This window comes from Sarcophilus harrisii, chromosome 4, assembly GCF_902635505.1.
Source record: "Sarcophilus harrisii chromosome 4, mSarHar1.11, whole genome shotgun sequence".
Taxonomy (NCBI): domain Eukaryota; kingdom Metazoa; phylum Chordata; class Mammalia; order Dasyuromorphia; family Dasyuridae; genus Sarcophilus; species Sarcophilus harrisii.
The window spans coordinates 3,438,949-3,456,753 of record NC_045429.1 but is presented as its reverse complement, the minus strand read 5'-3'; the positions used below and the strand labels follow the sequence as shown (position 1 = coordinate 3,456,753).

At 38.5% G+C, this 17,805-nt stretch overlaps 1 protein-coding gene across 1 annotated transcript in view; it reads right to left on the bottom strand.

Annotated features, from left to right (window-relative positions):
* Positions 1 to 17,805, bottom strand: part of LRRIQ3 (leucine rich repeats and IQ motif containing 3) — a 199,190-nt gene that overhangs the window by 12,032 nt on the left and 169,353 nt on the right. The window lies entirely within an intron of this gene.

The following is a 17,805-nucleotide window of genomic DNA, read 5'->3' as shown; positions in this document are numbered from 1 at the left end:
ATTCAACATCTGAGCAATTCCACCTCCATCCCCATTTGACTCCAGATGGAGGAGAGGCAGAGATGGAGAGATTAATGAAGCAACTCAACAAACTGCTCAAAAGTCCAAAAACAAAAACAAAACATCAAAATGGCCTTTCCTGTTGACAGTTCTATATATATATGTTTAGTGCTTCTAAGAAACTGAAATAAAGCTTGAGATAAAGTCAGCACCATTCGAAAATGTGGGAGTGGGTGGGTGAGGAAGGTAGGGAATGGTCCATTCAGGAACTCCACAAGGAACCCGATTCTCTCTAATGTCTAGCTTCATCCTTGGGACCAAATGATATTAACTCTTTCGGTCCACAGGGGGCCATTATCTGCACTGGGGAGAGGAGAGTCCATTAGCAAGAATGGTTTCCCCATTTGGTGATGGGTTCAGATACCATGCAATAAGAATTTGAACTGGAGGTAATTTTATTATTTTAACGAGATTGGGGAACCAAGGCATTGCTGTAATTGAGTGGAGGAAGAGGAAATGAAAACTGGGTGATCTCTGTTGGATGTTGCCATCCTTCAGCACATTTTTAGAGAAAGCAGTAGTGAGGAAATGGGAGGGAGAGGTTTTAAAGACAGTAGCAGATTTTAGACAGTGGGGGGTAAAAGATGAAAGTCGTTTAAAGAGAGCTACTATGCATCTGTATTTGACAGTTTCTCAATGCACAATGTGTCCTGTTAGTGATGCATTTACTTTATTTTAAATCATTCTACCTCTGAATATGCCATGACTAAGAAATGATGTTAGATACTTTACAAGTTGAAGTTATAATACCTTGAAATAAATCCAAGAAGTTAAAAATGCTTTCATATGTGTGTATGTCTATAAATGGACATAGACACATGTATTATTTTTATATCTTTACACACATGTATACATAGATGTATCTATATGCATGTTCATCTATGTTTGGACTGAAATTCCATATAAATAGAATTTCCTCTTTTTCTTTTTCTCCCTCCCTCCCTTTCTCTCTCTCTCTCTCACTCTCTCTCTCTCTTTCTTTCTCTGTCTCTGTTTCTCTCTTTCTCTCTCTGTCTCTATTTCTCTGTGAGTCTGTTTCTGTGTGTCTATCTGTCTCTGTCTCTATTTCTCTGTGAGTCTGTTTCTCTCTGTCTCTCTGTCTCTGCCTCCTCCCCCTCTCTCTTTCTTTCTCTCTCTCTCTCTCTCTTTCTCTCTCTTTCTCTCTCTGCCTCTCAGCTGTTTGAACAGTTTAGTCTGACCGGTGACTTTAACTTTTCCAGAATGGTTGATGTGTTGTTTGCCAAAGAAAATGTTCACTTAGAAAGTACTTCTATAGGTCAGAAGCCACTAATTCAATAGAAATAGAGACCAGCAGTATAGATCTTTGAAAGTTCACAGGAGAAAATAGCTAGCAGTGAAATGCATGGCCTCAAATGTCCATGCCCAAATACACAAAGCATGGAAAACAAACAAAAAAAGGACTAGAGTTCTGAAAACATGGAGACAGATTTGGCCTTGTACCTCTCACAGAATCAGTGATAAAACTGGTGAGCCCAGCTTTGGAGGGCCAAGACTCAGTGATGATGCAATCAGAGCCATTCAGTGAACCTTTGAAGGACCGCTACTGAATCCAGGACACCATCCTAAGTGCTAGGATTCTGGTGGGGAGAAATAGCTCGAACCCTGCCCCCATCTGAAACCAATCTCCCTTGCCTGCCATTTTCTAAGGCATTTTTTTTTTTACCATCTCTTCAATCCTCTGTGACAATCTGCTCTGCACCAGTCACTTGGCCATTTAATGTCTCTTTAAGGATTGCACCTCCTTAAGAATAAAGATTTTCCCCCTTAATCTTCACATCTAGCATCCAGAAAATAAAATTTTAAAAATAAGTATTAAATTGAATTTTTTCATGATTTTGTAAATGTATTTATGGGGGAAGATGTGGAACAAGTGTAGCAGCCCCTCGTGACCCCCTCACTAAAGGGTCATTCTGATGAATCCCAGAGATTTTCTCCTCTTAAAAAAGGAGCATGGACCTATATTTTCTGCCTGTTTCTGGGGGATCAGGTTAAAAAAAATAAGCATACTGAGATATTCTGCCTGATTCCACCAAAGTATGACTCATTACATGGTTGAGTTTCCCTCCCCCACACCCTCACTCTTATTGGTTAATGAGCTGGAAAAAAGGAATTATCAAGGATGCCTCAGGGATGAGAGTCAAAGCAGCTTCTCATGGGTGAATTTCTTGAAGTCTAAAATTGAAGGAGGAAGTCAGAGACCTTCCCTAACTCAGCATAATAAGGGATGGAGATTCTCGAGGGGAGTCTGGAGCTTTGTACCTTTTGGAAGTTTGGTTTTTTTTTTCCTTCTCTAGATCTGATCTTGTGAGTATCAGAAAGTAGAGGCTGCCGGCATGAAGGAAAGAGTCCCTATCAGAGAGAACATGAAGCCAGGGGAAAGCAAAGCCTTATCCTGGTGTTTGTGCAGAGGGGCCTCAGCCAAGCTGAGATGGAGAATGGCTAATTAGCAGTCAGCAAAGAAACGGGGCCCCCAAAAAGCTTGGACTCTTCTCAGAGTAATAATCAGCTTCTGGATTTGGGTCCATTCGTTCTACAATTCTTAGTGTTCGGCATCCTTTTTCCTATACCACAAATATAACACAAAATAGGTATTAAAAAAGGATATATCAAGTCCTTTCCTTTTCTATATTTTCATGGGTGAGGTGGGGAGACCCAGACTGGAATTAAAGGTGTATTTCTTTTTGGAGATCCAAGGTTGGGAGTGGAAAGTAGCACTGGGGAGCTGAATTCCCCTATTGGGAAGGCAGGCATCTTCAGAGCAGTGAATGTATGGATGATCAGTCTTCCTTTTCAAAGACCATGACCCACACAGGCCTTGACTTGCCCAAGAATTGGGCAAATTACAACCTCACTTTCTCTTTCAGAATCCTCAAAGTTCAGCAGCAAGAAAAAAGTGAAGGACAACTGGGGTCGGCCCTGGCTGCCCCGGACAACCCTGGCTTCTTTGATGTCTGACCAAGCTCCAAATGCTCCTTCAGAGCTGTTGGAACAAGTCATTCTCCTCTGCCCATTCTGCTGGGAGAAGTCTACACCCATGCTCCCAACTCACAGATGGATTTAAAACCTGTGCATGTTCCAGCTTCTTGGGGTCACAGGTAAAAACTGGGTGACAGGTGGACACCAAGGGTAGATGAGTAGCCTGGAACAGGCCTCAGCAGCCTTCCCTCCAGAGGAGCTGGTCCTTCCCGAACACCTCATGTGTCCCCATACAAAGTAAACCATGAGGAAAGGTTCTTGATCAGCCCTGGCAGAGTTCTTTGGTGCCATTCAGGCCAGTCAAGTTGGCAAACAAAGGAATAGCCAATAAGAGTAATGGCTGACATTGATACTGTCACATTTCTTCTCTCCTCTAAGTTCCACCTTTGTCCTGTGCTCCTAACTTTCTTATTGAGGAGACACTGAGGAAAAGTCAGGGCCACATTCGGAACCCCAGAGTGAGAAAGTGGCTAAAACAGGAATGGGTCCCAAGATGCCCAAGGCCAAGGAAGCCCAGTCATGTGATTACTGGGAAGGACACAGGAGATGGGTTCAAATTCTGCCTTTGCTACGCATTATCCCTGGGAAATTAAGTGGCATCTCATTGCTTGCAGTGACCTCTGAGTCCTTTCTAGCTCTAACTATATACATGCTTTAGATAGAAAAAGAAAATGAGAAATGTGATGATCGGAGGATTAGAGATGAGAGGGTGACAGAGGTCAGCTATTTCAATCTTCCTGTTACCCTGAAGAAACGCACATCAAAAGAAATTTAATGATTTTACCAAAGAACTGAGCTGCAATGGGAGCCCAAGATCCACTGAGACCCTGAGAGAAAGACAGAGACAGAGAGAGACAGAGACAGAGACAGACAGAGAAACAGAGGAGACACACACAAAGACAAAGACAGAATCAGATAGACACAGAGACAGAGAGACAGAAGCGGGAGAAGGGAGGGAGAGAGAGAGAGGGAGGAAAAGAAATGGAGGGAGAGGCAGAAAAGGGGACGGGCAAAGGGAAGGACAAAGTGACACAGAGAGGAGAGAGGGTTGGGGAGGGTGAGAATGCTGTCAGCCTGAAGTCAGAAGACATGAATTCAAAAATGGCCTCTGGCTAGCTGTGCCACCCTGGGCAGGCCCCTTAACTTCTGTTTGCTTTGCAGAAGGAAATGGGAAACTACTTTCTTATCTTTGCCAAGACAATCCCATGAACAGTATGGCACCCAGAGTCACAAAGAGTCAGATATGACTAGACAACAACTGCAAATGGTAAGGGTTCAATAAATAGTTTTTTCTTCATTCATACCTCCATTCTATTCAGACACAGCCTGTGGAAAATGTGTAATAAGTGGGCAATGCAAGTAAATAGGGCAGAACAGTTAGTGGTCTGGTTTGGCAAGAATTTAAAGATGATGAAAGAAAGGAGGGGAAAACAAAGCTGGAATGGTAGAGTTAGGCAGATTGTAAAGGACCTTAAGGCCAAGACTGAGGAGAAATTTATTCCTTAGGCAACAAGGAGCGAGAGACGATTTTTGAGGAGGAGAGTGCCATTCAAACTTGTTCACTGGAATGATTAATCTGCCATCAGAATGAAGAACATATCAGAGAAAGAAAAATCAGAGAAAGAAGGGCCAGTTAGAAATATATTACAATAGTCGACATGAAATGATGGGCATCTGAAGTAAAGTATTAGAGAGGACAAAAGAGGAAAATTTTGTGAGAATAATTTGGGAGGCAGAATCAACAGATGTGACGACTGATTGAATCGAAGAGGGGAAATGGAGAGGGAAGAATCAAAGATGGTAATAACATAATATAAAGATTTCCATTTGGCTCGAAAGGAAGGAAGGGCAAAAGGGGAAATAAGTAATCCCTCTTCTGCGTCCCTTTTTCAAGGTCATCTCCTCCAGAAGACTTCAGGAACATAAGGCTGATTCTATCTTGACGCTCCAGGGGAGGGATGGAAGGAAAATAGTTTGCATCCTTACCCTTCTAATGAAGGAAGGGGTCAGACTTTCAGTCACTAGGATAAGGACCCTCCTGGGATTTTGAATGTAACAATATTATTAAAATATTAGCTTCAATTTTAACAAGCTGACAGGCATAATTTTTCTGCAATTATTTTCAGTAGAATATCACCGTCTCCAAAGAACGGAAGTTAAGGCTAACCCAAGGACAATGGAGGCACAGAGTGGGTGGGAGCAAGCTCTGACACTTTGTAAATGAAGGATGCTTCCCAAGAAATACTGTAGAGAATATCGGTAGAAAAATGCATGGCCACTCCAAGAGATGGTCCAATCATATAGGGAGTGATAGCTAATAAAAACCTTGAGAGGCTGAGCACAGTATTGAGACCCAAAGCACAAGGGAAAGTTCCAAGGGTGGACTGACCGGGGTGGATTTAGGGAGACCCATGGGCAATGGTGACAAGCACATCATCTTTCAGAATGTAACTGGTGACTATTCTGCTGCTTCTATCGTGACCTGTTGAATTGGAGGCAGAGTCTCACAAATCATCGAGAGAAAGGGAATCTTGTGGGATTCTCATTGGCAAAAGGCATGACAAGGACTTCAGGAGTAGAATACGGGGTCCCTCTGAGGCAAAAGTCATTACAAAGACAGCAAGAAGGAAAAAAAATATATTTGCATGTATCTAGGAACTTAATCAAAGTGACCAGCACATGGCCTTGAGTGCCTGAACATCTCAGCTCCTGCACTGGCCTTTCATCCAGTAAATCAAAATTCCAGCCCAAACTGCACTAATGTATGCAGTGATGTTTCTTAGGTCCTCCTCCCTTTTTCTGATTTGTATAATTACCATGGAACTTTGGGGAGGCCTTTTCAGGGATCCATTGAATAATCTGGCTGCATAGCAGGAAACAGAGATCCACTGCATCAGCGATACACTAACTGCCCCAGATAGCCCCTATGTAACTAACCCATTTGATTATTAAACTACTTATATAATCATAAGGGAGCTCCTGGCCTATTTTTTGGTGTGTAGTTCACCCCTTGGTTGGAGGAGAGAGGGGAAGAATCAGGGTTCCCTTGTTGAGGAACTCTGGACCCTCTGGTATTCAATGGTGCTTTTAGGGATGTCCAGTAATGAGCTGCCTCTAGAACTGGGAGATACCCCAACACTGAGACTCTTTTGATTGAGGCTGGATTTCCCCTTGTCGGGAATGGCCCCATGTGAGTTTCTAATTTGGGCACAGACTGGACTGAATGGTCTCTGAGGCTCTTTGTCAGTCTGAGGCAATTTGATTGCACTATTAAGTGAGGAAGTAGTTCTTTTGATCTAGAAGTTCTAAAATCATTTGATTAAACATGGTTGCGATTATTTGGACATTTCCATGAAGGCACCCATAAAAGAGCTCAGCTTCTATTAACCTTAGGCTAATATTTGACATTCTTTATAATCCCACACTCTACTGAAGGTCAACTGGTTCAAGTAACTGCCTTTAAAGGGGGCTCCATAAAAAGATACCAGAGAGCGATGAGCCAATGAAAACAACCATTGTTGTGTTTCCATTTTTAAACTTTCAGAAGTTGATCTGGAGTCTGTCAGAATTTAGCAGCAAATCAGTTGGGACAGATTGTACTAGAAAATCCTGAATTTTAAATTGATGCTTTGAATTGATAGTCCTTAGCCATACTTTTGTTATCTTGGTATGATCTTTGACAATGAAGCTAGAGAAAATGAGCTGCATGAAATGCTTTCTCTCAGCAGGTGCCCTGATAGGATCTCTCTTCACTGAACAGGTCACTGTGGCTGTCACCTCAAATGTGATATAACTAAGCATTAGCAGAATCCAAAAAATCCACAGTTCCTTGGCAATCCAGCTTCAAGAAAAAAAAAAAAAAATTAAGGCCTTTTATTGTCTAAATCTTTACTATTAGAGGTTCACTAAATAGAAATTAATACATATAGTGTAGTCTCTGTTATAATTATCAAGGTTTAAAAATCTCCATTGTTGGAAATGAATCCAAAAGGTTTAGAAGGTGACCATGCATGATGAGGATGATGACGGTTTATATTTACATGACAATGACCTGTAAAGGGCCTGCCCTCCCACCCTCACCCTACACACACATATTTGAGAACTTATTCACTGCATTGGAGAAATAGTTTTGTGGTCAATGTTCTTATGGGCATCCAGCCTCAGTCAAAAAAGCCCCAATGATGGGGATATCTCTCGACTCTTGAGGGAGCTCATTATTGGACATCCCTAAAAGCACCATTGAACACTGTAGAATCTAAGGTTCCCCAACCAACACTTTAGGTCTTTAGGATTTGTAGGCTCAGCTTTCAAGTCTATAAAATATGGGGGAGAGATTCAGGAAATTAGATTCTTCTAATTCTAATTCGAAGTCTATATTCTTAGGACCCCAGATCTTTTCTTTTAATGGGAGAGCCATTTCTTAATCAATAACACCATCAGCCAGAGAAAGGATACTATGACTACTGTCCTGAGGGTCCATGCATAATCCCTTCTCTGGTCTCACCCCCAGATAGATCATATCCTACAATGCAATGCATGCTCCTTGAAGGCAGAAATATTCACTCACATATATTTTTATCTAATGTGTAACACACCCTCCTGGGTAACATTCAATTTTATTTCTCAAGGAATTAATGTTCCATCCCATACATCTATAGTCACCTTTGGCAAGCTGCTTAATTACTCTGGGCCTCAGTTGCCTTGTATATAAAATGAGGAGGATATAGAATATGTAAGCTTAGATGGTCTTCAAGGTCACACAACAATATTAGCTTTACATCTAGTGGCTTATCGTAAATATTATTTCAAGTTATTAAAAGTGACCCTGTTCCCCCACCTCAGGCTCTAGTGTGAAATTAAGGGACAGGTTGGAGGACGCTGTTCAGAACCAACAATCTGATATCCATGCCGTTCAGATTAAGTCCTGAGTTTCTTCTCAGTTTGTGTCTTGGTCACCAGCAAAGCTGCCATACTAAGCTAATTTTATATAATCAGTGATGGTTTGTCATTATAAAAAGATAGTTATTGAAAGCATTTAGTATTCCACTGGAGCAAGTTCTTATAAAGATGAAGTATGATTGCTTATGTCCATTACATCCAATCAGGAAATGAGTATCTTTGTGTTATTGATGTGGTCGAGGCAGGGTGCTCAATGAAGCATTGTCTGGGATGCTGATCTGAGGCAATAACTTTATCAATCAATTCAGAAATATCTCCATGCACTAGAGGTGCATTCGCCACCTACTGCCATCCCCACAAGATATTGTCTTATGCTTCTCGTCTCTTTAACAGTCAAACACCCAAGAAAAATGACTTCCACTTTGCTTTTGGATTTCCCCTTATGCTTTCACGCCACCAAACAACAACAATAAAAATAATAACAACCTCACCAATAGGAAATCTTCTGCTGCAAGATGGAATCACCCTTGGTACTCACATCTTATCAGCAACTTCCTCCCCACGGGTTAGAACCCATGAGTGGAGAGCAGAAGAACCAAAAGTTCTGTTTAAAGAAAGGGTCCCATACAATTGTCTGTCCATTTTTCACCAGCTGAGGTACATTGAACAGTTTTGAATGTCTCCATCATTCCCTCAGTGATACACGTTCTTTTCCACTCCTCTTTTCAGCTTTCTTTCCTTTTCATCTTTTTTTTCTATGAGATTAAAAGCTCCTTAAGAGTAGACTATCATTTATTGGTAATTATATCACCAGTACTTAGCATGGTGCCTAGCCAATAGCAAACCCTTAAAAAATGTTTGCTGACTGATTATATTCTTGCCTCAATTTTCTCTTTGTTCATTTACTCCTCAATTCTTTGATTGTGTATCATAATCGCATCACTAAAGTGTAAAGGGCCGGAACTCTGGAGAAGGATACTTGAAACAAGGATATTTACAACAAAGTGTTAATTCAGTAGAATTGATGAGATGATAGTTCTCTAGTTCACATATACTTAGTATTTAGCATAGTGATATAATGATTCTCTACTTCACACATAATCGGTATGCTGCAGTGATGTAATTGTAAGGTATTTAAGGGCTAAGAGGACTGGAAAAGAGACACTCCATCTTTGACCCTCCACCTGGTGGCTCTCCTGCCTCCTGCACTCCTCCGCTAAGATCAAGGACTGGGTCAGACTGTGACAAACACAGACTGTGAAGTAGACAGACTGTAAGAATAAAGACTTTAGACTCTATTCCTGTCCATCCTCATGGTGACTATCCTGTTAAGACCAAGACCAGTCCAATAGTCCTCCAGAAAGCTAGCCCGGACATTACAACTAAGCTGAAGATTCTTTTTCCCAAAATTACCAATAATTACTTCACTGACAAACCTGGTAACCTGTTCTCAGTCTTCCTTATTCCTCCCCTCTCTTCAGGATGCACTACTGGAGACTACCAGCTCCTCCTGAATACTCTCTCCTTTGCTTTTCATGATATCAGTTTTTTTCTGATTCTCCTTCTGCCTACCCTATTGCTCCTTCATGTCATAGTCCCACATCCTCAGCTGTCTGTTAAGACATTTTGAATTGATTTTCCATTAGATAACTCAAGACTCGAGAACTTATAATCAGACTGCATGCTCTTTGAGAGTTAGGGTTGTCTTTTGCCTATTTTGACATCCTCGGTGCTTGGAACTCAGTGCCTGAAACATGGCAGAAGCATAATGTTTATGGATTGCCTACCTAACATCAGACCTGTGATCTTCACAATCTCTGTGTAGTGTATCACCCTCTTTCTAGTTACCTCGTTACCTAGGTTACAACTTCACTATCAGCAGCGCTTCACTCTCCTCTGAGATTTCCAATCCTCAGTGACATCTCATATCTATCTCCTTGTTAAATTCAAAGTGACCTCCTTATTCTTCCTCAAGTACTGCCCCTTCTCTCTTTGCATTTTACAGATGCTGCACTTTTTACAGTTCCTGCATCTTTGTTTCCCACTTTTCTGTATGAAGTAATTGATTCCTCCAATTACCAATACTTCCCTCTTTCCTATTACATTGTATTTATTTGGTCTTTGTACCAATAATTATGTGTTTATATGCTTATATCCCAAGTTAAAATGTAAACCCCTTGAGGTCGGTGATTTCCACTTTTGATTTTACAGTCCTAGCATCTGGCACAATGTCTGGGGCCTATTATGTCCACCAAATACTTATTTACTGATTAATTTTTAAAGGGAACTATTTATACCTGGGCTAAGTATTGAACTGGATGGCCACTATTGGTTTGAATGACTCTAAAATATGACTCCTTGTGTTGATTAATTGATTTGAAGAGGATCAAAATGACATCACTATATTAGAGTCAAGTTACAGTGTGTCCAGCTGGGGCTGATCAGAACAATATGAGTTCTTAATGCTCTACCATGGTTTGGACACAAATAATCCACATGAACATTTGGAGGGGAGATTTCTCTAAATTCAAACATCTCACATTTCTTTTGAGTCATGGCAATTCTGCTTTGCTCATAGAGCACATGCCTTCTTGGATGCAGTTATACTATGCTGGGCAGTCCCGTGCCATATGTCCCATATCTCACTACCAATTCCAAACTTCTTCAGAGAGACTTTGAAAGTGTCCTTGAATTGCTTCTTTGGTCCACCATAAGAATACCTTCTTCACTTGAGTTCTCCATAAAATCGACTTTTCTACAAGCAGATGTTTGCCATTTGTCCATCATGGCCAGCCCACTGATTTGTACTCTGAATACTTGGCAGTTTCACTTGAAAAATGACCTAAATATCTAGTCAATTATCCTTCCAGGTGTTCTTCAAATGCTTCCTAAGACAATTCAAATGGAAGTAATTGCGTTTCTGGCATGATGCCGATATACTGCCCAGGTTTCACCGACACACAACAAGGTCATCACAATGGTTCTGCAGACCTTTGGTTCTGTAGGCAGTCTAATACTTTTCTCCCACACTTTACTTAAGAACTTTCCAAACACTGGGGCGGAGCCAAGATGGCGGAGAAGACACACGCGTCTTTCTAAGCTCTTCTCTTACCCTCTTTATCAATATTATATCGAGCCTCAAAAATAGTCTTGATGCCCAATTGTAAAGATAAGGTAGAACAACCCCGGCCGAAAAAATCTGCAGTCTCGCCAAAAAGGTTGGTTCCGGGGCCAGGGGGAGTCGGCGCAGACTGGGAGAAATTGGTTCGGGAGAGTCTCAAACCGAGGGTGAAGGCCAAATCCGCACAAGCGCGCCCAACCCCCGTAAGGGGCTTTTCCTTGGGGAGTTGGATCCCTGCACGGCAGGAGGATGCAGCCCGGGTTACCCCAATCTGCCGGGGGGGCCGGCGGGGCCAAAACTTTCCAGGGCGTTTGCATCAGGCAGAGAGCTGGGCAGGTTTGTGGCGGTCTGCGTTCTGCGTCAGCGCTAATACTCACAGTCCCACAAGAGGCTCCGGCCTGGGGCGGACCTTTCACCCCTTTGTCCTGCCAGGGGCTCAAACCCATAGCCCTACTAAGCGTTTGATAGCCGGCCAGTGCTGAATCCACTTCCTGTTGGGGAAGGGAAAACTCTCACCGAGCACTCCCTTTCCTCGGGCCGGAAATCGGTTTTTTTCCCCTGCTCTGCAGGGAAGCTGGTAACCCCGCCTAGGAGACCTACCCCTAAAGGCTTTAAAACATGAATAAAAAGAGAAAAGAACAATAAAGCTTCTATCAGAAAAAAGAGCAGTTTAAACCCAAAGGACCTCAAACAACAAAAATGCACAGACTGTCCTCCTTTAATAATGCTCTCATGAAGGGCCATTAAATCCAAAAAGAGAGTTAGAAGATAAAATGGGGAAAGGAAAGAAAGCCTTAAAAGGAGCAACCTTCCTGAAATACGAATTGGAAAAGTTAAAAAATTCCCAGGAAGTGGGAAACAAAATTGGTGAATGGGAAAAAATAAAAAATCTCAGGAAAGTAAAATTTGAATTGGAAAAATAAAGAATTCCTAAAAGTAGGATTTGTGAATTGGAAAACCAAAAGAACCTTCCAAGAAAGAGGATCCGTAATTGGAAAAAGACAAAAAGAACACCAAAGAAAGGGGATCTGTGTTGGAAAAAAAAAATTCACTAAAAAAAAAAATTAGTGAAATGGAAAAAATTCCAAGACCCAATACATTCAAAAAACTCAATTGGGTATACAGAAAGAAGTAAAAAAAAGCTATTGAAAAAATAATTTTTAAAAATTGAACTGAACAAATTGAAACTTGTTCATTGAGACAGCAAGTCAGTCAAGCAAAAACAAAAAAATGACAAACTGGAAAAACCACAATTTCTCTTGAAAACGACGACTTGGAAAATAGATCTAGGAGGATAATGAGGATTTGGACTTTCTGAAAACTATGATGAAAAAAACCTAATACTATTTTACAAAAATCTCAAAGAAACTGCCCAGATGTTAAAGAATCGGGGTAAAAAGGGCATTGAAAAGAATTCCGACCTCGAAAGAAACCCAAAAAAAAACCCCAAGGAAAGGGCAAATTTCAGAACAAAGATTAAAAAAAATTTTACAAAACCCCCATTTAAATACCGGGTCCACAAAAGGATCACGAATCCGCCCTCATTAAAGGAAAGAAGGGCCTGGAATTGAATTCCAAAAGGCCAAAACGGATGGCCAAAATAAACACCCAGCCTTTGGTTTTCTTCCAGGGAAGAAGATGGACATTTAATCAAATGAATTTATTTTTTTCTGAAGAAAAACCAGAACTAAACAAAATTTGATCTCAAGGAACTCAAGAGATGCAGAAAAAGGTAAAAATAACTTTAAGAATTGTATTTCTTTGTGGATTAAAAAGAATACATGTATAATTTGGTTATGATATAACATAAAAAGGGTAGATATGGAAAAGGGATGATGGCAAAAAGGTGGGGGAGGGATAAAAAGGGAAACCACACCCACAAAGAGGCTAAGAAACTTTTTATCTGAAATTTAAGAGGGGGAGGAACATTGTGGAATCTTTCTCATCAGGGGTTGGCTCAAAGAAAAAAAATAATTGACATTTGTTTTAGAAAATTCTCCCCCATTAAAAACGGGAGAGGGAAAAAAAGAAAAAATAAGGGAAAAAAGGGGGAAAGACTCAAAGGGGGGAGGGAGGGGATTATAAAGAGGATAAGATTGATACAAGAGGGGTTTATAAGTTTAAAAGGGGAAAAGAGGGTTGGGGGCAAAATGTAAAAACTCGGGGTTAAGGAGGAAATACAGATTTAGTAATTAACCGTAAATTAAATGGGATGAACTCCCCAAAAGAGGGAATCAGACTGGATCAAAGTCAGAACCCACAATATGTTGTTTAAAGAAACATTTAAAGCAGGGATAATAGAGTAAAAAGTAAAAGGCTGGGACAAAAATCTATTATGCTTCAGGTGGAAAAAAAGGGCCATCCTTATCCAGATCCGGGTAAAAATTGATCTAATTAAAGAGATAAGGAAGGCACATCCCTAAAAGGGTAACATAAACAACGAACAATATCAATATTAAACATATATGCACCAATGGTATGGCCTCAACTTCCTAAAGGAAGTTAAGAGGTGAAGAAATAAAACAAAACTTAGTAGGAATCTCAACCTTGCACTCCCAGAATTAGACAAATCAAACCACAAAACAAATAAGAAAAAATTAAAAAGTAAATATAATATTAGAAAAATTAGGTATGTTGGATCTTTGGAAAATTGAATGGAGATGAAGGGAATATACTTACCTCTCAGCAGTTCATGAACCTATTCAAAAAATTGACCATATATTAGGACAAAAGACCTAAATTAAATGCAAGAAAGGAAAATATAAATCTTTCTTTTTCAGATCATGATGCAATAAAATACATTCAACAAAAAGTTGGGAAAAGACCAAAAAGTAATTGGAAATAAACAACTCATCTTAAAGAATGATTGGGTGAACACAAATTATAGATCAAAACACCAAGAAATTAAAATGATGAGACATCATACCAAATTTTGGGGATGCAGCCAAACGTAAAAAGGGAATTTTATATCCTTAGACTTACTTGAATAAAACAGGAAAAAAAAAGATTAATGAATTGGGCCCAATAAAAAACTAAAAAAGACCAAATTAAAACCCCAATCAAATCTAAATTGGAAATTTAAAATTAAAAGGAGAAAATTAAAATATTAAAGTAAAAAAACTTTGAACTAATTAATAAAACAGAGTTGGTTCAAGAAAAAGCTAATAAAATAGTCCTTTGGTAAATCTGATTAGAAAAGGAGGGGAAAATGAAATTAAGGTCTTAAAAATGAAAGGAGAACTTAAATGAAGAGGAAATTAGAGAAATAATAAGGGTTATTTTGTTCCTTTATGCCAAAAATTTGATAACCAATGAAATGGATGACTATAAAAATACAGACTTCCCAGACTAACAGAGGAAGTAAATGCTTAATGTCCCATTTCAGAAAAAAATAGAACAGGATTAAACAACTCCCTAAGAAAAATCCCCGGACAGATGGTTTACATTGAATTTTCCAAACATTTAAAGAACAATTGGCCCCAATTATATAAATTTTTGTAAAATAGGGAATGAAGGAGTCCACCAAATTCCTTCTATAAAGACATTATTGTCCTAAACCAGGTAGGTGAAAACAAGAAAGAAAAATTATAGACCAATCTCCCAAGAATATTGATGCTAAAATCTTAAATAAGATATTGCAAAATACAGAAAATCATCCCAAATAATACACTATGATCAAGTAGGTTTATACCAGGAATGCAGGGCTGGTTAAATTTGGGAAAACTATCAATATAATTGAGCAATAACCAAATTAAAAAAACCATATGATCATCTCAATAGATGCAGAAAAAGCATTTGATAAAATCCAACATCCATTCCTATTAAAAACACTTGGAGTATGGAATAAATGGATTTTTCTTTAAAATAATCAGCAGCATCTATTTAAAACCATCAGTAAGCATATATTTGGAGACAAACTAACCATTCCCAATAAGATCTGGGGAAACAAGGTTGCCCTTATCAACGTTACTATTTAATATTGTATTAGAAACGCTACAAGAATAAGAGCGAGAAAGAGATTAAAGGAATAGAAACAATGGGAACAAATTATACTCTTTGCCGATGACATGATGGAACTTGAGAACCCAGAGATTCTGCAAAAAGTTATTAGAAATAATCCACAACTTTACAAAAGTTGGTTATAAAAATAAACCCATAAGTCATCACATTCTTATATATCCAACAAAATAACAGTCAGAGTTACAAAGAAATTCCATTTAAAAGTAACTAGTAATATAAAATATTTAGGAATCTATCTGCCAAGGAAAATCAGAAACTTTAGGCAAAATTACAGACACTTTTCACACAAATTAAGTCTGATCAACCAATTGGAAAAAATATTAAATGCTCGGATAGGGCGAGCAAATATAATAAAGATGACAATATTCCTAAACTAATCATTTATTTACCATAAATAATTTCCAAAAACTATTTTAATGACCTAGAAAAAATAACAACAAAGTTCATATGGAAAAAAAAGGTCAAAATTTCAAGGGTTTAAAAAAAAATCAAATGATGGTGGCAGCTGTACCAGATCTAAAACTATACTATAGAGCAGCAGTTCCAAAACTTTTGGTATTGGCTAAGGAATAGAAGTTGATCAGTGGAATAGTTGGTTCAAGGGATAAAACAGTCAACAAAATAGAACCTATTTTGAAAACCCAAAGATCCCAGCTTTTTGGGATAAGAACTTACTGTTTGATAAAAATTGTGGGAAAATTAAACAATATGGCGAAACTAGGCATTGATCCATACAACGCCGTACACCAGATAAGGTCAAAATGGGTTAGACCTGGATAAAAATGAAATTATTAATAAATTAGAGGAACATAGGATAGTTTACCCCAGACCTTGGAAGGGGAATTTTTTATGCCAAAAGAGAACAGATCATTACTGATCACAAAATAGAAAATTTATTATACCAAATAAAAGTTTTTTTTTAAAAAAAACTAATGCAGACAAGAAAATTAAAGGAAGAAAAACTGGGAAAATATTTTTAGTCAAAAAGGTTCTTAAAGGTCATTAAAAAATAGAGAAAATCAATTTAAAAATAAGATTTCCAATTGAAAATGGTAAGGAATGAAAAAAATTTAGATGAAAAGGGAAATTGAAACATTTTGTATGAAAAGAATTAACATTTTAAAAATGAAATTAAAAAAGATACCTACCTTGATTGCAAGTGACAGGAAAAAAGAGATTGGGAGGATTTGGGAAAACTAACTTGATTTTGTTGGTGGGTTTGAAACAAATCCAAACCATTTTGGGAAGTAGTTTGGAATATGAAAAATTATAAATTTTGTCCCCTTTGATCCAACAGTGTTCTCGGGATTTACAAAGTTATAAAGAGGAAAGGGACCTTATTCCCAAAATTTTTGTGGCAGCCCCTTTTGGAGGGCTAGAAACGGAAACTAATGGATTCCCACTTAAAAGAATAAAGGGTTTAAAAATTTGGAATTTAGTTCTTAAATGACAACGGATGATTTCAGAAAGGCCAAATTAGAACTGATCTAAGGAAAAAATGGCAGAACCAGGAAATCATTATATTTAAAAAATACTAGATTGCCATTTGGGTGGAAGGATTAACAAGATGCAAATTTTCTAAAGACAGTAATAACTGAATAGCTATCAAAAAAATTAAAAAAACCAAAAATTGTTCCCAGTCCCTATTTTATGCCCCTGAGTTTCCTTCCCAAAGTAATTTCAATAATTCAAAATTCTTTTTGTAACAAAATATTTTTTGGGTATGTATCATTTTATTAAGTTTAAAAAATTTAACATACTGGCACCCCCTTGGGGAAAGGGGGGGAGTGGAATAAAAATAAAAATTTGGAATTTTAACTTAAAGCACCCATGTTTAAATTATTCAAAAACTGTAAATTAAATAAAATAAATAAAAAAAAAAAAAAAGCTTTCAAAATGAGTAGTCTGAAATGTGTATAAATTATTCAAGGAAAAAATTGCCATGGCAATAACTTATCCAAATAAAAAGTCTCCTCAAAGTACCAGGGAATATTTGAGCTGGGGAGAGGGTTTTTGGTTTTAAGAATATACCAAATTAACCAAACTGAAAAACCCATCAGGTCCATGGGGACTCTTATCCCATTAAATTAATAATTTCCATTAATGACACTACCCATGTTTAAGATTTATGCTCCCCCAAACCTTCTTTTCAGCTAGTTCTGCCCATCTCATCCCCCCTACTCTCCAAATTCCTCTAATTATTTTGGTAATTGGCCTTTATCCAATTCAATTAAAAGGCGTCTTCATTAATGTGTCAAAGGTACAGTTCTAGGGGTTAAATGAATGGATGGCATTAATTAGTCAAGGAAAAAAAATATTGTTTCCTATGTGACAACTTGGGGCTACATTCAGAATAAAAACAGTCCTTGTCCTCTAGGATCTTATAGTTTAATAAGGAGAGACAATATACATAGAGCAATGGGGGCCAAAGAGGAGTGGTTTGGTTCAGAAAAAGATTTAAAAATTTGAAATTTATAACCTAAATGAAATAACAAACTGTTTAAATGTTTTAAGCATCACGGTTAACTTACTATTATGTATATGGGACTTCTATGCCCAGCTCCCATTCAATAAGTTTGTCCTACTTATGTGCCACACTAATCTCAAACCCATGCTTTCTCCTGCACACATCTTATGGTCCACCTCCTACAGGAAGCCTAACATAAGCTCCCCTACTATTCTTGCCCCCATCCCAACTAGTGTTTTGT